The sequence below is a fragment of the Eptatretus burgeri genome, chromosome 1 (assembly GCF_056783735.1).
Source record: "Eptatretus burgeri isolate ZD-2024b chromosome 1, Ebu_testis_v1, whole genome shotgun sequence".
NCBI lineage: Eukaryota > Metazoa > Chordata > Myxini > Myxiniformes > Myxinidae > Eptatretus > Eptatretus burgeri.
This window is the reverse complement of record NC_140961.1, coordinates 151,715,695-151,737,344: the sequence shown is the minus strand read 5'-3', so window position 1 is coordinate 151,737,344 and position 21,650 is coordinate 151,715,695.

The following is a 21,650-nucleotide window of genomic DNA, read 5'->3' as shown; positions in this document are numbered from 1 at the left end:
AAGAATTGAGGTTCCGATATAAATATGTTTATCCATTTCAATACTCTCTTTTTTCAAATGAATAGCACAAAAGTTTTCTGAAAACACCTCCACTCGCTTAAAACTTGGTCTATTAATTAACTTTGAAGCCTGTTTATAAGATGTAGCAAGTCTTATGTTTTGCCTATTCGTAACATTTTCCATAGTCTTTGCAAGTACAGCATTATTCATTCATTTATAAAAGACATTCTCAAAATCTAAGCCATACCCAGGGCTGTGTATTCGTGAGCCCGGTCTAATCCATAAGAATTTTTTTATTATGAAAGACTGTTCTAAAAGTCTCAAACACATCAGTCAATCATATTACATCAGTTTTACGACAAAAATCGTGATATTCTCCAAGATTCTTTATATGAAACTTCTCCCAAGCCTTTTTAGCCTAAGTATAATCTCTATCAGAAATATGAGTTTTATTCAACTTTCAATATAACTTTCCCTTGAAGGAAGTTGTGTTTCTTTAAACCTCTCAAATGAATCCATATAGTCATGCGGATATAATCCCTTTTGTGATAAGTGATCAATCTCTTCTTGATTTGAGAATTGTGATTTAATATTTGGTAAGTTTTTAATATTTGATGCTTAATTATATAATGGACCTCCCAAAAACTTGAATTTTTCAAGAAATCTGATATGGGTTATGGGGGATGTATGAATTGTTTTGTGAATGAGATGTATTTTTGATCTGTGTAAGGAATGGCAGAAATATCTTCAGATGTCTTTGAAAGTTAATTTATAAATAGATGTGTGTCATAGTGAGCGTTGTTGTGAAGAAAGACAGGAAGAAAGTTTGGTGGCTTGGAATTAAGATTACAAAGGGAATGAGCTGGACCTCTATATTTACCAGGAAGATGACAATGATCCCGAACTTTGACCTCTCCCCCAACTTTCTCCTCACAAATATGACAGATACTGTTCTTTCTAAATTCCTTTTTCTCTCCCTTTGTTAATGACATTGGTTTATAGGTTTTAACCATTATTTCTCTTCGTCTTGTACAGTCTTTTTCCTATCGTCTTACAAACTCCTTTGAGGCACCTTCTCCTCTGTAAAGTTCTAACTTGTATTTATTACCAACAGATGATTTGACATAATAACAGAAATAAAAAGGAGTATGTTTTTGATATTTATTTGTGTATGATGTATTTGGATTTGGAGAAACAGTATCTCTCTTTTCTGGGATAATTTCAAAATCAGCATATATCAAAATTGTATGTTTGTTAGATTTGTTGTAATCTTTGAACGATATCTTCTTTCCAACTTTTGGTATGTTAATTATGGTTAATTTTTGATTAGTATAGTATTTTGAATGTTGATTTAATCGTTCTTTCATATGAAAAAAGTTGAGACATCTCTTGCAGGGATATGTTTTGTTTGTTCTATTGAATACTTTTGAGATGATTAGTCTTGATAAATTTTTCATACAAGCATAATGTGAATTTTTCCCGGAACTACAACATGGAAGGTCAATGTGTATTTCATCATTTTTATAGTTGTTTGAAATTTTTAATATATAAATTTTTTTTGTATCCGTTAATCCTTATACATTAAAAGATAGATTATTCATTTTCTCAAATTTAAGAGCATCTCTCAATGACATTGGAAACTTTTAATCTTTAACATTTAGCGTATTCTCGTATTTCTTATAATGTTCAACCCTTTCAGATTTCCATTGTGGAGGATGTAATTGGGTCAGAACAGACCATAGAAAACATTTATTGTCTTTGTTTTTAATATTTCCAACCACATTCTTAAGTTTTATCTCTTTTGGTAAATCAATACAAGAAGAAGCTTCAAGTATCTGATTTTAAGATGTGTATATTTGAAAAGATTATTTTTGTCATAGCAAATCCATGACCTACTACATTGTTATCAAAATCTTGTTATTGTCTCTGGAGTTCATCGTAAACATCACATGTTAAAAAATCTTGAAATTATGTTATAAAGTGAGGGTTTGTCCTCATATAGGGAGTAGTTTCATCACCTTCTCTTACCATTATCAATTTTACTCCCTTATAAAACTTCAACGTTTTCATTTCAGTTAACAAGTTTTTATTATAGTTACAACATTTTGTTGAACCATATCAACACCGTCAATGATTGAAGATGGTAGAGAGTCTTCAAAGCGAAACAACCTTATTTTTATATGTCCTTTAAATGCCCAATCAGTGTTTTCAATGGAGAATTTAGTGGCACCTGCACTTTCTTCATTTTTCTTGTGTTTGCGTGATTGAAGGTGTTTTTTATGAAAACAAATTAAGAATTTCATTATCACATCTATCACAATGTTTTGTTTCTTGGTCAAGTGGAAATATTTGTTTGAAAAGATTGAATGTGTGCTTGTTGGATTGAATGTGTGCTTGTTGGTTTGAAGGTGTTTTTTATGGTATATATATATATATATATATATATATATATATATGTATATATTCATGATTACAAACTTCGCAGTATGTTGTATTCACCATTTTTATAAAACAAAAGTTTGCTAAAAATAATATTTTCTTGATGAAAATTCCGTTTAATTTATTGGTGATTCTGTGCTTAAAACCATTTTATCCTCCAACTTTTTTTCACTTAATAAATACAATGTATCAAGACACAAAAGACAAGTTTCAATCAATCTCTTCTTTTGTAAAACATACTGAGAAATATGTCGAGGATGTAAAATTGAATAAAGATAAATATAACAACTATTGAATAAAACAATCATGGTGAATAATATGAGTTCTTCAATTTCCTTCAGTGGAAGGGCTTTTAGTATATCTGAAAGAATATCAATCACAGTCACTCTAACAAAATTTCTCCTCTCCGTCTGGCAATATATTCAAAACTAGAAAAATCATTGAAACAAGAAAAAGTATCAAAAAAGAAAAACCTCATGGAAGAAGCTTGATAAAGAACAGATAAGACCATCTGTAATATGAAAGGAGAAATTTGTATATTTTTGAACAACTGTAATGATGTAAATCTTGATGAAATAAAGAATGTTAAAATATCAGGTGAAATCACATTTCGTTCAGTCGAAGTTTCGGACCATTTTAAAATTACCTTTAAAATAAAAAAATGTAGTCGTTGAATCTGTTCATGAAAAAACTACATAGATATAGCTGGTTCGGTTTTTTCTGCTCATTAAATATGAGTCATTATTCAACTGAAGATTTTGAAGATTATGAGAGTGCTGATAGTATTTCTGTTGGAACAGAAGACACTCATGATACAGAGAGTTTGTGTTAAAACAATAGTTTTGAAAGAAGTTTTATAGTTGATTGTGAAAGCACCAATGAAAGTACCAAAGATGATACTGAAGATGAATTTTATTTGAATTAAAGTTTTACTTTATAAATATGAATTGTATACCAGATCTTGAGGCTCTTGAATTCCCTGATTCTCCATATGACAAATTTGAGAATTGTCCTGCATGTGGTAGATTGTCATTAAACACAGAGTCAGAAGCCCATAAACAATGTATATTCTCTGATTATCTTCCAATTAATGAAAATAAAATGTATAAAAAAAGAACATAACTGTTTCAAAATTGCATCAAAAATGAATTACTTTTCAAGATTAATAAGAGAAATGAATATCAAGTGCATTGTTGAAAACACATCTTTTCTTCAAGAGAAGAGACCAAACAAATGATGGTAATGGTTCATGGATTGATGATGTATATTATTAACGATTGTCATTTTCAGGGAAATATCAACAGAAGATATTGTATAAATAAAATAAGGGATGGTCTTGAAATTAAATCTGAACTTAGGAAAAAAAACAGAGTTTCTAAAGAAGCCAATAAAAAATTAACAACCTGTTTTCCAAACAAAAAATGAATGATTTTTTTACCCATTTGGGAAAATATGATAAAATTTAGCAACTATAAAAATCTTCCAAATTCATTAAGATGGCTCGGAGTTGGTTCAAGTGTATGTTGAAAAACCTGCCTTCTTTTAATGATTTTCCTTTCTCCCAAATTTTAGATTATGATAATTTAATAATCTTTACAAAGTCAAGTTTTCAACCTGAGAATCAATAACTCTCACACGATTTTAATGTGGATCTTGAAAAAGAAGATATAATCGGTTTATTTAAACTTCAAAACGAACTAAATGATGACAACATTGAAGATATAATGCAACCATTTTGTGATGCACAGAAACGTAAAAATAAATTAAAACCAATAACCTGTATTCTTATTGATAATATGGATGACATAGCTTCACCCCAAGATTTGGATAAATCAAAAAAGAAACAGGTTATCTTTGATGATTGTGTTAAAGAGAGAAACCAAACAGTAATGGATAGCTACCACACAAGAGGGAGACATTCTTCTTGTAATTGTATTTATCTCAGTCAATCATACTTTCAACTCTCTCAAAACTCAATAAGAAACAATGCTAATACTTTTATTTTATTCAGGTTAAATTCAACAGATATAAACAATTTTTGGAGAGACAATTGTTCTACATTATGCAGTAAAAAGAAATTTGGTGATTAGCTGAAACTCACGACTGAAAAATAGAAATATATTGTTATGACACAAGATGAGATATGAAGGGATATATTTGTTATTTTATCAACAATTACATATATAAATGGCAACTATTATTATTCATCTTCTGGTTAAATCTGCTTTTGGAAAAAAACTTGCATAAATCAAGGTTCTTGAACAGTACAAATGAATATATTGTAAGTTTTCTAAAAAAGCACCATGTGATTTGTATTGTATCTACAACAACCAGTGCAATGCGACTAGGATAAGTAGAAGGTGAAGATTATTACAATATTTCAGTGGAGGAACATATGCCATTGAGGAATGAAGGTCAAATATTTGAAGAGGTCTCTCTTGGAACAACATAATATTCACATTGTAAGAGGTGTGAAATAAAATAAAATCTGGTGGTCTTCTGATATTAGAAACTAATCCAGAAAGAAGGAAACAAATTTTTAAACATCTGAATCGTAATGAAGTTAAGATTTCATCATTCGGTTTTGATGTTGATGAAGAAACACAAGGCAAACATCTGAAAAGCAGAGATACAAGTAATAGTGGAGAATAAATTACAACTCGTATTAATATTAATAAAGAATTTGTTGAAATATTTCAAGAAAAGGATTTATTTGAACACATCTACTTTAATGATGAAGAAAAGGAAAATTTTCCAGTTGACCTTCACAATTCAGTAAATGATATTTTCCAATCAAAAAATGGATGCAAATGAAAGAGCAAGAAGATTTAAGGAACATCAAGTGTTTATTTCAAAAGTTGTAAAAGAAAAGGAAGACATAAAAAAGAAACGCAGACAAAAACTAACAGGCGAAGAAGCATTTTAAAGAAAACAAGATAATTTTTCAAAAAAAAAACTTTAAAAAATTCCCAACAAAAGATTCGAGATATCTTCCACAGTTCTCACTATAGAATATACGCCGGATAAACTTCAAAAGTTAAAAGATTTCAGTCAAATGACGGAGGAAGAATTAAAGAATAAAGGAGAATTAGAACATGATGATGAAGGATTATTTCAATAACCAGAAGAGTTAAATCAGCCCCCTGAATATATTATAACAGTTCTTTAAAACAATGAATATTCAGTGGATTCAAAAACTAAAGCAGGACTCATTCCAACAGAAAAAGCAGCAATATTCCATGTTGTTCAAGAAAAGGGATTGATATTTAATGATGAATTAAGGTTTTTGAGTTATGCTCAACTCCCTGTTAAACTAATTCCAACATTAATGATTCTTCTAAAAAAAGATAGAAGACAAGTTTCAACTGTGAGGGATGAATCAAAGTATTTTAATAAACCATTGGAGATGAAAAATAAGGATGATAGAGTACATATTGATTTGCTGGACTCTCTTAATTATGGGGTTAATATATCTGGTAAAAGTAGGAAGAATGAGAAAGAAAAACACATTTTTCATGTTTTAAGTAGGCTTGGTTCAGGTGTTAGTTTTCTTCCAAAAGACCTATCCCAATTAGTTAATAGGCTGTTATTGCTGTTACGTGGTAAGAAGGCTGGAAAGCAATTGTTCTAATGAAGCAACAGCCATTTCAGAACAGTTGAAGAACATGAAAATAATTAATAAATGTCAATGGGCTTTTCTTATATAGATATTTTCTTCCATATTAAATAAGATTAGAAGCACAATCCTTAGTTTTAATTTCACAACAATTGACCGCACATCTTCATTTCCATACCAACTACAATGAGATGCAACAAAAGAATATGAGGTGTCTTTATTGTCGATGGAAACTTATAATACCTTGTTTGATATTACACATAAAAATGACAAGTTGAGTTATAATCCAACAAGTGGATACAAAGTGATACCAGTTTCACCCAAGCATATGAGATTTCTCAAATATCTTGCGAAGTTGCTCGCCTTATGAAAAAACAGGGCGATGATCCAAAAAATATTGTTATTGTTATTCAAAAACATTCTTCAAAATCACAGATTAAACTTAAAAATAATTACAAGGTTGATTTCATAATTGATAATTCATTTGGAGAGTTATTGGGTTTCTTCTCAAAAAAGATTGAAACTTATGAGATTATTTACAGTGATGTAATTCAAATTTGGTGTTAATTTACTGTGATTTGATTGGTGGTGCTTATAATGATGGAATAAGAACAAATACAATATTTTCATTCAGTGCATACTCAACCCCAATTGGTTATAAATTCAATATGGAAACAAAAAAAATCTGGTTCATCTTCCCTTGTCTGGAAAAACCAGATACAGAGTAAATTTCAGGATAACCGACCAAGATAATCGCATGATTTATTTTAATTGAGAAATTATATCCATCAGAATTTACCTACGTGAAGTTTTCCAATCAATATACATGATGGTTATTGTGACGAAACAGGAGTTGGGAAAATATAAAATAATAACAGGAGATAGGATGTTCCTTTCCCCATAATACAAGGGTGAAGGTATGTATCTTGGTGGAGGATAATATAAACCTTAAAGACAATGGGGTGAAGGACATCAATTTAGAAAAAAAGAGGAGATGCTTAAATTGATACTTCCATGGGAATAGGTTCAACTATTCTTAAACATAAAGACCTAATTGGTTCAACTCCTTCTGCTGTGGGAAATATAGCAGGTGCTATAGAGAATATAAAAGATGCCCAAAAGGAATCCCATAAATTTCAAACAATAAAATAAATTAAGAAAGGCAAATCTCAGTTGTCTCCCCATGAATGACAGAAAATAATTCAAATAATTGGGTCAGGGTTTCAAAAGTTTTAACATCTTCTTTCCTAAAAATTCAAGTATGGAAGCAATTGATCGTATCTATGATTTGGATGATTCCATTGCCATCTCAAACTCTATGAAAAAAGAAGAGTGCTTCAAGGTAAATGCTATAACTGGAACAGACGGAATGCAAATGGAACAAAAAGTTTTGAAATAAATAATCAACAAACTTATTTGAATCTCACCGATATTTTCTTGTTGTGGAAATATACATACACTAAGGCTGGGAATAATGCAAACGCTGCACTCGTCAATGACTTATCGTGTAAAATGTTTGATAGTGTTCGTTTGTATATTGGAACACAATAAGTTGAAGTGGTTGATTATGTCTCTGCTATATCGGAAATTATGAAATTTACAATATTATAAATTTTTTAAAGATCAAATGGGAAAGGGAGCTGTTAAAGGTTTTATTCGTGATATGGCAACTGGAACAAATACAGACCCTGGATATAGTCAAAGAAAAGGAATGTATAATGACGATACAAAAGCAGAAGATAGTCTTACTCTGGCAGTTCCTCTTAAAGCAATATAGTATTTGGATTTTGAGATCATGATAAAGTTCTGTATGGTTTTAAAAATCGATTTCAACTGCAAAGGAATGATAATGAAAGTAGATTGGTTTTTGGCAAATGCTTTTGCTGCTCAGAATAAATTTGTAATTGAAGATATTAGTGATATATTAGTGAATATACTCCAAATCTTAAAACAGAAGAGATGTTGAATGGAAGATTTAACTCAAAGAAACCAATCAATGTATCATACCTTAAAAGAAGATGTCAACACATCAAACTGAACCAAACCACTTACACTTGGAACTTGGGTGGCATGGCAGGAAAGCCATGATATCTGTGGCTCATTAAAAAAAACAGATGGTGATATGGCTACTGATAAAAAATAATGCATTAACTGATAATTTAAAGGTGAAACAACTTCGCGTTTCTCGAGATGGAACATTTTATCCACGCGATAGATTGGAAAATAATTGGGAAAAAAATGATTATGCTGAAGCATACAATCTTACCAAAAGGTTTGTGAAAGCAATGGAAATACAGAACCCATTTTGGATATGAGAGCATTTAAATGCCTTTGGATAATCTATGGGATTGACTTGCATGCTCAAAAGGAAATTATGAAGTCTAATCGAGTGGATACTTCCCTATACATTGAAAGAGGGGAGAGTGAAGCAGTTGATACATGTTGTTTGCCTTTGGAAGAAACAGAATTACAGATTAATATAGATAATGGTGTTATGATTAGTCTCACATAATTTTTTGATAAATAAATGATTAGTAAAGTGCCAACTGGGGTATATGTTAATCAAATCAATCTTCATGAACTTTCATCTTTTATTCAAAATCAAATGCATTGTATGAGTAACGTTTATGCAATTCAGAGAAAAGGAGCAGTAAGAATTGATGTTTTGCAAACAAGAGAATAGGTGAAAATCTTGAACGATACTGGCTCACTTAAAATTAAAATGTCAAAACCAATTTGAAGAAATATTCAATAAGAGAGACGAGTGGAGGATTTCTCCCATTTTAATTCCTTTATTTGCTGGTTCAAGTGCGGCTGGAGCATTGACAGGTGGTATTTCAGTAGCGCTGAAAACTGCAAACGAAAGGAAGGATCAATTCCGGGCTCAAAAAGAGTTGGAAAGACATAACAAAGAGTTGGAGAAACAACTTAGTGGAAGTGGTGTAATTGTAGATTTTGCTGAAAAACTTGAAAGCATACCTGATAAAGTAAGATTGTTGGTTGGAGATATGTTTCCTTCTATTGCACAAGCAGGTGTAAAATTAACTAAACTAGGTAATTAATTTTATCTTTCTCATCAATAAATGAGCATTGATGAGTGGTTTCAAATTTCTGGAAAGAATACAACATCAAACTCAGAACTTGTCAAATATTGTCAGAAATTAAAAAAATGATAATGTGGTTACATCTATGAGAGATGGGTTAACAAATGTGTCTAAATATACAAAGAATATTATTAAGCACTTCGAAGATAATAATCGGAACGGTATTTTTAATCATCAAGACAAATATTGTTTGGATAGTTATGGTCTTCCACCACCTGTTGAAGTCATAAAATGTTCAATGAATTTTGTTTATCAAATGTTTTAATCCAATAATTTAATTCCAAGTGGTGTGATCAAATGTGTCTCTATGTGTCATTTTAGCTCAACAAAAATAATTTTTTATGATATTATTTTTAATGTAATACAAATGAGATCTTCAAAAAGATGGTTCTATCTTTGGTTTATCCCACGAACTGGATATTGATTTATCAAATTATTACACAAAGCCACAGGCTGAATGACAGAAATATAGCATAGCAAAAAATATAAATATGAAAAATGATTTTAAATTAATAAATTATCCAAGCCCGACTGACATGAATGACTTGGTATGATTAACTGATTTATCACAATATATATATATATATATATATATATATATATATATATATATATATATATATATATATATATATATATATATATATACATACATATATATATATATATATATATATATATATATATATATATATATATATATATATATATATATATATATATATATATATATATATATATATATATATCCTTAAATAAAACGGCCGTGTATTCCAAAGATACAGAAGTGTTGATTTTACCTCCAGGTCATACAGAATTCACAGTTCAAATTAAAGTAAATTTTTATAAAGAAGGCCGTATCGTTTGTATGAGAATAGGACAATGGGGGTATGATATGAATGATTTCGCGTATAATTGGTCATTTAAAATTGATCTGGAAGACCTGGAACAATTAAATCAGTCTCGTAAGCAAGAATATTATCCACTTGGTATCGAGAATGAGTTTTGTTGAAGCACAATTCGGAAACAACAAATAAAATAATTTAATAAGCGTAAATATAATAATGGTTTTGCCCTAGTTTATATCACGAAAGCAGAAAAAAAACAGGATTATATATAATAAGTAAGGAAATACAAAATGATTTAACTATGGGAAGATGGGGAGGTGTTTCGTGTCATAATATTATTCTAAGATATATTTCTAATACATAAATGACAGCAAGAAAGCTTCAAGAAAATTATCATTTCTGTGTCCAAGCATACCTTCAAGAAAAGGGTATTCGGTATTTTAATAAATATGTTCTACAACATAAGAATGAGGTATTTTCAACAAAAGATAGGCATTATGCTGATGTTGATAAACCGACAACTTTAGATTTAATTAGAATGTTAAATAATTAAAAAATTGTATAGTTAAGAAAATGTAAGGCTCATTTAGAAATTCAAAATAAATTTTCTTGGTTTCCTGATGTAAAAAAAATTATTTTGGATTCAGGAATAACAAGAAATCCCGATGAATATATGTATAATATTCTATGGGGTGTAAGTGATTCAAGGATAGTAAAGGATGAGGAAGGAGTTGAAGACAGAGAAGAGGAGGAAAAGGAGAAGAGAGAGAAGGAGGAAAGGGAGAAGAAAGAGAAGAAGGAGAGGGAGAAGAAAGAGAGGGAGGAGAGGGAGAAGAAAGAGAAGGAGGAGAGAGAGAAGAGAGTAAAGAGAGAGAAGGAGGAGAGAGAGAAGGAGGAGAGGGAGGAGAGGGAGGAGAGGGAGGAAAGAGTGAGAATGAACAAATATCAAAATATGGAAAACGGTGATATTAAAAAAAGATTGGAGGTATTCCAGAAAATAACTCAACCCACCGAGGAGGAAAACAAAGAATTCACAAGTCTATTTGCAATATTTTCGACAAGACTATTGTCATCGGCATGATATTGATTTTAAATCAAGTTTTTCTTTTTTTTCTTAAATAAATGGAGGAGAGGGTGAAGGCATTCTAAGGATTCTTCATGTTTTGAAAATTAAGTCTCAAATGTGCATGTTGGAAACTAAAAATGTTTTCGCACTCTGTATGAATTTTTTTTCTAAAACGCTAGCACACGTTGAATATGTTATGGGTAAGTTTTGATAACATTGAGAGCACGCTGAAAAACACTGCCATACGTCGTTGTACGTTGGCTTTAAACGTTGTACTTTTTGGTTGTCCTCAAATTATTTCATGCTTGAAATTTCACGACGTATGCCAGCGTATGACTCACACGTTCCACGACGCTGGCCACAAGTTGTATGCATGGTCTGCGATCGTTGACAGACGTCAACACATGCTACTTGTAAGTTAATCATAAGTTGAGATACGCCGAGGTAATGTTTAGCGTACCCGAAACTTATTTCTAACCTATGATTAACGTGTTGTTGGCACGTTACGCGATCGTTGCCACACATCGACAGACGTTACTTTTAAGTTACTCATAGGCTGAAAGACGTCGGTATAATGGATCGTCCTTGCGTCAGCGTCCACGGCCACGGCCAGGACACTTATTTGCAGCATTCTTCAAACTTTTCTTCGGCATGACGAGGATGTTCACATCTCGATGTCTAGCTTGGCTATGATTCCAATTGTCCATCGGCAGCGTGTATGTAAAATAGTTGAGTTTGAGTGTTTTAACACGTTCAGAAGAAACGTTTCAAATTTCAAAACCCCAGCGTCAAAAAACAAAGGCGAGTGACAGCAATTTAAATCGTTCATTGTAAACAATGAAAATAGCTCAGTGGTCCCGTTTAAAAGTCGTTGAGTGTAAAAAAAAATCCAATTGTTGAGCGCAAGCGTCTACTTTCAATAGTGGAGATGCAGCCATTTAAATCGTTTCGTTTATCATTTAAATCGTTAAATCGTTAAACGCAAGGACGATCCATCATAACCCACACCCTCCCCCTCACACTCACCTACTACTGCCAACATAAACAAACTACTACTAATACTAATACTGATACTGATACTGATACTGATACTGATACTGCTGACATGGACATCGACTCAAAAAGGACTCGAAAACACTGTTGGGTTCCCCTTTTATGAGCAGCATTTTTATATACCAATTCCCAAAACCGCTGGGAACACGTCTTTTTATGGCAGTTGTAAGCTAGAAACACGTTAATTTTTTTTTTTGTCGACGGGAAGACGTCATTGGAATACATCTACATACGTCGATGTGTGTTGGGACTACGTAAAGAATTGGTTCAAAGCACGTCAAACGTAAGTTAGAAATAAGTTTCGCGTAAAAAAGACATTACCACGACGTGTTTCGACTTATGAGTAGTTTATAAGTAGCCTTTGTGGACGTGTGTAAGCGTCCACATATCGTGTGTACAACCTATCCCCATCGCATGCGGAACATGTGTCATACGCCGAATATGTCGTAAAATTTTGAACATGTTTAAAATTTATTGACGTACTCTACTTACTACGACATATGATAGCGTACTTTAGCGTTGTACTCATGTATACCAAACTTACTCATACCGTATTTGACGTGCCCCAACGTTTTAGACACATTTTTCTTAGGTCGGCATACGCTGGCAAGATCACCAAGGTGTGACCGCGATGTTGACACTTCCATTTCTACGGCAGTTATGATTCGAATCGTTGTGCGTCAGTCTTTTAATAGGCTACGTCACGACATCGTCGGCGATGCTTGCAACGCGCTATGCCTAAGTTAGACTATCGTTGGGCATCGGTTGTGTAGGCCGACAACAGGTTCAGCATTCGTTGGTATAAGTTATCTATAACACAACGAAACGTTCTGTGTCCATTACCAATGCGTTATACATAAGACCAAGTCGCTATGAATACGTCTGAATCTTTAAAAAAAACCATCAAAAGTTCAACGTAAGCCAGCGTTTTAGATACATTTTAATACGTTGCCATCGCTGGCTAAAACGTCAAGGTGTGACCGGGCCTTTAAATGTAAAAATAAAACTGATCTTAAAAATATTTCATATTTTAAAAGTAAAAATAACAGGGTTATACAAAAAGGTATATGTTCGGTGTGTAGTTCAAAAGAAATCAATTTATCTCCAAATACAAACTCGGAGGAGATATACAAAAGTTTTTGTCATGAAGTAAATTTACAACTCCTGGAATACCAGGGGAATTACATCTACCATGGTATTCTTTCTGTGGTCTAGGCACAAACTTGGATGAAAGATTAGATGAGGCAGACAATCCTAAATCATGGAGTAAGCCCATCAATAGGGTTGATGAAGTGTCCATGAGACACGATATTGATTATGGGAATACCACAACTTTTTAAGAAAGGAATGAAGCCGAGAGAGAAATGTTGTATAATTTGTCTCTGATACAAAATCCAACGTTGAGAGAAAAAGTTGATAGGTTCATCGTGAAGAAAATGATCAGTGCTGAATTGAAACTTGGACTTGGAATTCAAAAAACTTATAGGCTCCATTGATGTCAATAAGATTGAAGAGCAATTAGCTAATGAGTTACATAAACCAATATTCACAAAGTTTCAGAGAAGGAAGGTTTATTCCAAGGAAGTTGATTATATCTGGTCCGCTGATTTGATTGAACTCAATCATGATAAGGGGTACAAGTATGCTTTAACCGTCATTGATTTGAGGAGTAGATATGCATGGGTTGTCCCTTTAAAAAACAAAACAGGTAATAATCTTATGTTAGCCTTTCAACAGATATTTAATAAAAGTAAGAGAAAACCTAAAAAATTGTGGACTGATGAGGGTGGGGAGTTTTATAACAAGACATTTATGAATTATCTAAAGAATAACAGCATTACATTTTACAGTTACTTTAATGAAGGAAAAGCTGTTGTTATTGAACATTTTAATCATACCTTAAAAGAGAGACTATATAAAAAAATCACACAACTCGGTTCACAACAATGGACATCTTTTATTCAGGATATTGTGGAAAAGTATAATGACGCGATTCACACGTCAACGAATATGAAACCATCATAAATATTTACAAAATTAAAATATGAAAAAGAGATTAATGTCAGAAAACCTAAGTTCAAAGTTGGTGATATCGTAAGAATATATAGAGATGGAAAGCTCATTTTGAAAAGGGTTATACTAAAGAATGGATGAACGAACTTTTTAAAATTGTTGATGTAATAGATACGGTTCCTTGGACTTATAAGATATATGATTTAGAAGGGGAAGAGATTTTAGGTTCATTTTATTCACAGTAATTACAAAAAACAAAACTAAGCAGATAATACCCATGGGAGCAATGGGTTGGCGCTTCACTCCCTCCTACTATACACCTTTGTGGGCACTCGAGGGCCAAGTCCGAGGTGTATAACATAATATAATGTGTGTCAAGGGGGGACGTTCACAGAATCCTCAACTGAATAGTCAAGGCTTAACTTTTGTTTGTTGATGTGTGTGTGTGTGTGTGCATGTGTGTGTGTGTGTGTGTGTGTGTGTGTGTGTGTGTGTGTGTGTGTGTGTGTGTGTGTGTGTGTGTGTGTGTGTGCGTGCACACGTGTGTGTCCCCCAAGCCTCACTTTCAAAATCTCAACCCCAACCTTCACATTCAAAATCCCAAACTTCACCCCAACCCTTCCATTCAAAATCTCAACCCCTCACCCCAACCCTCACATTCAAAATCTCAACCCCCCACCCCAACACTCACATTCAAAATCTCAACCCCAACCCAACCCTCGTCCAACACAATGTCTTTTTCAAAATGAGATTTCCACCTATATATATATATATATATATATATAGGTGGAAAAAAAAATATATATATATATATATATATATATATATATATATATATATATATATATATATATATATATATATATATATATATATATTTTTTTTTTTTACGTTTTTTTTCTCTTCTTCAAATTCTGTCTTTTAAGGCTTTCAAGTTTGATGACGGAGAAAGGGGGAGTAAGCCTGCACTTTCTTCCCAGAACTAACAATATATATTTTTTATGTTTTTTTCTCTTCTTCCAATTCTGTCTTTTAAGGCTTTCAGGTTTGATGACATAGAAAGAGGGAGTAAGAACTTTCCTGCATTTTCTTCCCAGAACTTTCTTGATCTTGTTCCCATCAAGCACCATCCAAGAAAGAACTACATTGATAGGTTTAGATCCCAGAGAGTGATAGCATTTCAAGTCTCCAAAATAAACCCAACTTTCCAAGTCTTTAAGGTATAACCACATTCCTGTTGAGTCTCCAAAATAAAAGCAACTTTCAAAGTCTCCAAGGGATAACTCATTTCCTGATTTTTTTCAAAATTTGTGATTCTCCAAGGTCGGCCCCATATTTAGAACCATCTTGGCAGAACCCTTTTCCTGAGTTTCCAAGGTAATTATTTAAACCATCAAGGCAGAACTCATTAATATTTTTTTCAAAATTTGTGAGTTCTGCGAGGTAAGTTTCATATTTAAAACCACTAAGGATAACTCATTTACTAATTGTTTCAAAATTTGTGAGTCTCCAATGTCAGCCCCATATTTAGAACCATCTTGGCAGAACCCTTTTCCTGAGTCTCCAAGGTAGTTATTTAAACCATCAAGGCAGAACTCATTTACTGTTTTTTTCAAAATTTGTGAGTCTCCAACGTAAAACTTCTATACTGGCTCATCAACGTTGAGCTCGTTCTGTGGGTCTTGGTCGCTCACAAGGTCTTCAACCAAGCCAACAATTTCACCCCAAGTTGTGGCAAAATCGGTATTTTCAGATACAATTTCCTGTGAGAGAAAATAATAATGTATTAATTAAGTTATTTAATTTTTAAATGAGTCTATGCTTAAATCAAACTTTGAAAATGGTAAAATGAAATCTTACCTCAATAGATAAGAGGTTTGAATCCAGTTCATCAACTTGAAGGATGAGTTCCATACAAGTAGTAGAGCTCCAAGCAAGCACACAGCACACCATTGCCAGCAAAAAATATGTTAAAAATGGGCTTCAAGCTTTTATACAGTAAGACTGGTGGGTGTGGTTTCCTTTGGAAATTCCCTGGGCAAGCCCAGGCAAGCCTTTGTTGGGAAATTTTTCAAAACCATTACATTTCAGAATTTTCTAGTGATTTATTGTGAGTCAGAGATGAACTGGAAATGATGTAAGAGTAGGCGGGGCTAGCAAAAGTAGGCGGGGCTTAGAAAAGTGGGCGTGGCTTATTAAAATACCTCATAAAATGGGCGGGGCTTATGAAAAGTGGGCGTGGCTTAGCGAAAATAATCTGAGGCTCAGGAGGTGGTCAAACAAGAGCATTAAGAGAAGTTTATCATTTCGTCATGGCACAAAAGGGGTATCTTAAAAAATATAAAGATTCAAATGATTTATTTTGAAATATTTTAGATGGGGATTATTGTGCAAAGAAAATTAAACTATTGAAGGAATTTGAAAATGAACAAATCTTTTCGGTTCAATGAGTGAGCTGAACAATATGCATTGGTTATTTGAAAAAGAGTGCCCCGAGGCTTACATGTTTCAGATATTTCTTTGGAATCACCTTTAACAAATCACATTACTACTTTACTACTTGAACAAATCTTCATGTTATTGCATTGGTTATTTGATGAGTGCCCCTCAATCAAAAGGGGAGACAAATAAATATACCTTGAGATAAAAAGGGGGGTTAATTTTTTCGGGAAAAAAAATGAATCGCTGAAAATCCCCCATTCACTCACATGGGGAAAAGTGAGCTAGAATCAGTATAGTATATTCACCCTTCTCAGCCCCATGTGCGAGCCTGGCAGAAGACTGATGATAACGCAAGACTTTTTCCCATTGAGCTAAAATGGAACACAAAGCCTAAATGGAGATGTGAAAAATAATTGTTGATAATAAACCAGCTCAGATTCTTTAAATTTGTCTGAAAATTCAAAACGGAAATGGGGTTGACAGTATAAAATTTTTTTGTTTTTTTTATACTTTCTATTCTTTACTTCCATTACAACAACATATTTCCTGCTTTTGTTTGAAACCTTGAGTTCGGGTGCATGGCGTTTATAGAGCCTCACGGCTCTGACTACCCCAATAAACAGCAAATAGAAGGATAAGAATCCAGCTTATATGAAAGCTGAGAGAGCGTGTCCAATGAGAATGAACAAAGGATGCGAAAATCAGGCACGAATTAACATCAGAATTACTTAATTCATCGCGTATGGAACAAATGTGTTTTAATGTGAGGTGTTTATATTAAGTCAATGTTCTGTAAAGTGTCCGCATACAACGTATGTGAGTACGTGTGTGTTGAACACATACGCAGTTGCGGTTAGAAGTGTGAGAGAATTAAAATATAATCTACACGAAGCTCGAGTGCGAAGCAAAGCACACACGGTCTTTGTGTGTATATGCAAAGTAGGTTGCAAGGACGATTGACCTTCAGATCTAGCATGAACAGGTGAGGTCATCGTGCAGGATCCAGTTGAGAGATTGTTGGAATCGTAAGATCTTATTTAAAAAGAATATATAGTTGTAGTTTGATTTTGAGAAAAGTAAAAGAATGAATCTACATCTTCAATGGAAATGTAAGCAACAGCTGTTCGTGTACACTGGAGAAAAACAATAAATTAAGGTGGGGGAAAAAGAAAACACCCTGCTGTAAATTTGCTTGTTTAGCAGGCCATGTGTTAGATTTGGCAGATAAGGTAAAAGGTCGGGGCCTACTTTTGAGGAGCTGTTTGTAGGATTGAAGCTGAAAAGAATTGCTCGATTTTCGTTGTTGATGACAAAGCACACTGTCATCAAAAATGTTAAAAATGACAATTCTTTGAGCATAAACAATAGATTAGTTGTATTAGCATGATTGGTTGCATTATTGTATGATGATCTGAGTTTTTGCAGTCGATTGTGGCAGGAATTTGTGGTTGATTTAAAATAGATGGTAAAAGCTATGTAGATGTGTCAGAAGGTGCCGCATATTGGAGCATACAGGTACAGGTCGCTCATTATGTGAATGACTGCAGGCAGATACACGAAGGTAGGTGTGTGCATGTAGGTATATGCCGGCAGGTGAGAACACTGTGCTTGTTATGGGTTAAAATGGTGAATTATCCCAACCCCACCACCCTAACCATTAAGCCAACACCAGACATGGTATGATGTGAAAACACAAATACACATACATAATATATAAATGGACATCAATGCTCATGCTGTTATATTCACAAACAGGTGATGCATTAACGTACGTTCCACCTCTCGGATGGACGTTGATTGGATGTCCCGTCTGAGACATAGACCGGAGATCCGAGTTTGAGGGCAATCATGTGTGTTTTAATGAGTTTGTTTGAAAGTAACTTTTACCGCTGTATCTACCTTTGCACTGTTTGAACATGTATGAGTTCCTTTGGGCTTGTGGAGGTGATTGTTCAAGTCACGTCTGTTGATCAACATTCAACGTTTATCATAACAATGGGCCCGTGTGATAGATGGAGAGAGTTAAAAACAATTTCCAATGTAAAACATTGGTTGGAGCCTCACAATGACAATATGGGAAAAATTTGGCAGAATGGAATGAGCCCCTACATGGTAGTGTATTCTATGACGTTTCGGGAGGGAATGTGAATTATGCAAAAGAAGTACAGAATGTGCTCTGTATGGAATTCAAAATCGCAACTACTGATCTTTTGATTTTGACAAGGGGATTGGATTGGAGGAAGAAGTTACACAACAACAATGCTATTTGATCTATCAATCCATGAATATAACACCACATGTTACATTAATTGTCACAAAGGGATACAGAATGAAGCAGATTGGGCCAAGGATCACGAAAGTCAAGTGTTTGCCAAGAGAGTGTTTATGTCAGGTGTATGGCAGAAATTTGTATTGCATGGAAGAGAACGAAGGGTATGAAGGTATGGTACCACATCGCACTTACACAATAAACTACTCTTTTCCTTGAGGAAGCAGGAAGACTGCCCCCACAACATGTAGGAGACATCTCGATGTAATTAAGTAAGGAGACCATGATCTTAAGTGTTATTTGTCACCACATGGGGGGTGGTGCTGTGTTAATGAGGGAGGGATCAAGGATAACTTCCCCAGTTTGGATTTGCCCCTCTGAGACTTTTCCATCTGTTTTTATAAGCAAAACCATGATAACAAACAAGCAAATCGTGCCGAGGGGGCAGGGGCCCTACCTTCCCGGGTATCGTGCGAGCAAGCCACATCCTGGAGACAGAGGATTGATGGACATGACATGAGAACCATGAAGAGGAAGAGGGCAATGAACGTGAGTAGTCAAGGAGTAAGGAATATATAAATTAACACCTTATTGGTCATTCTCGGATAGGCGTTGTCCACATCATTTTCAAATGTTACTATATCTCATTCTGACCACGCATCAATTATAATTATTATCAAAACCTTGCAACATCATGGAAACAAAAGTTCATTGTTATCTTGTGATGTCTTCATTGCAGATTCTCCTTTTTCAATTTAATAAGCACAATATCTTCTGAGCCAAAGTCATAATAGTCCTTGGTTGTTGCATCAAGCAAAGTGTTCTTTGCGTGGAAATAAAATACTCTCACAATGTTTGTCGGTACAACAAGAAATGTACATAATCTATCATCCATTTGATGAATATTCATCTCCTTTAACGTTAATGGAAGTGTGTAAGGCACCCTCATAAATATTCCCATCAATATTTTGTGTGGTGAGAGTTCTTTCCGATTTAGGTGGCTCTCATTGTCATTAATGCTAGTGGTATGGCATCTGGCTATTTCAAAGCAGTATGTTACTTTTATTTTTCCAATTTTTTTTTTAGCACTCCATTCTGTTTTTCTGTAATGCTTCATACAGCTTTTGCACCACTAATCCTGTTTATCAATGGCTGTCTGTATGGCTATCACATCCTCCAAGGTTGGGCCACTCTTAGGAGCTGTTAAAACACCTTGCATGATCACTGGATGTCACCCCGTCTCAGCTGCGCGCTTTGCTGCACTATCCACCCTCGAATTTCCTCCCTAAACACCATCCGCTCAGCCCGTGTGGCTATCCTACTTAATTAATGCAATCGTGGATGATAACAGATAAGATTGGTTTGTTTATCCAACAGATTGTTTATCTTCATCTAGTTTTTAATTTTGCTTCCTGAAGACATCAAGAATCCTCTCTCATGCCAAAGTGTTCTGAAATAATGAGCGATCCCAAAAGCATTTTGGAAATCTGTATATATTTATTCATTTCCTGGTTTTCCGTGAAAAAAACATCTTTACTTCAATGTGTGACGTCAGCGTATGAGTAATTACGTCCACAAAGAGGTATTCTTCTTTACTTCTCATTTATCGGTCACAAGTGAACCGTGTTTAATATTGATATCCGATGTCAATAATACTAATTCATATATTGTTCTCAAAGTGGAAAGATGTTGTGTTTCTGCTTTCAATCTCCTCTGAAATTGAGTTCAGGGCTCGGGAAATGACCAGACTTCCCAATACGATTGTTGAATTTACTTTGATCGTGTGTGAGCCACAGCGACCGGATATAATCTTACACGAAGGAAGGCTACCGGCTTTATATTCCCCAATACAATTGCTGTGTTACCACACATTGTGCAAATCCTCCCATTTTGTTTGATAGAGAAAAAAAATTTGTTATAATTGAAATGTTGACACAATTTTTGTAAATGTCGCATTTTCCCGATTAAAAACATCGTGATTGTCCTGACACACACACACACACACACACACACACACACACACACACACACACACACACACACACACACACACACACACACACACACACACACACACACACACTCACACACACACACACACACTCCCACACACACACACACACACACACACACGCACTCCACCTTTCATTCTGTTCAATTATGTTCAATCTCTTAAATTTTGTACAACTTCATTGTTTTCCCTTACAATGCCAGCAATAGTTTGCCCACTTGTTGTCAAGTCAATCAAGTCAGAAAAATTGATCATGGCACACAAAATGCCATTTGATGAATAATTTTCCAATATTACTTGCTCACCTACTCACAAAACTCCCCCAAGGACTTTTTTTTAAACACTTATTCCACTATTAACCTTCAAATTGCCGGACACATTGATGAATCACCCTGCTTGTGAAACATCGGGATGACAATGCATTCAATGTAGTTGCAAGCAGACAATTTATTTATTATCTACCAAAAGTAATTATAACATTGCTTGGCCACAATAACGAGCATTTAAACACGTTCACTTCCACCATCCTGCCACAGCACCATATTCAGCTCTGACTGGTTACACAACAAAGATCGGTTGACGAATGGGAAGAGTCATTGATATTGGGTACAGACGAGGTGAATCTTTTTCCTCACAGAACTGTAGCTTGTCTTTCATTGCTTTGTGCCATTTGCCTGCCATGCCGTTAAAAGCATGATCGTGTCCTGCCCGGATGCCTCTTTTGTACGAGAGCAAATTAATGGTCATCCACCTCCTGTAACAACACTGAGCCCATTGTAAACGAAACAT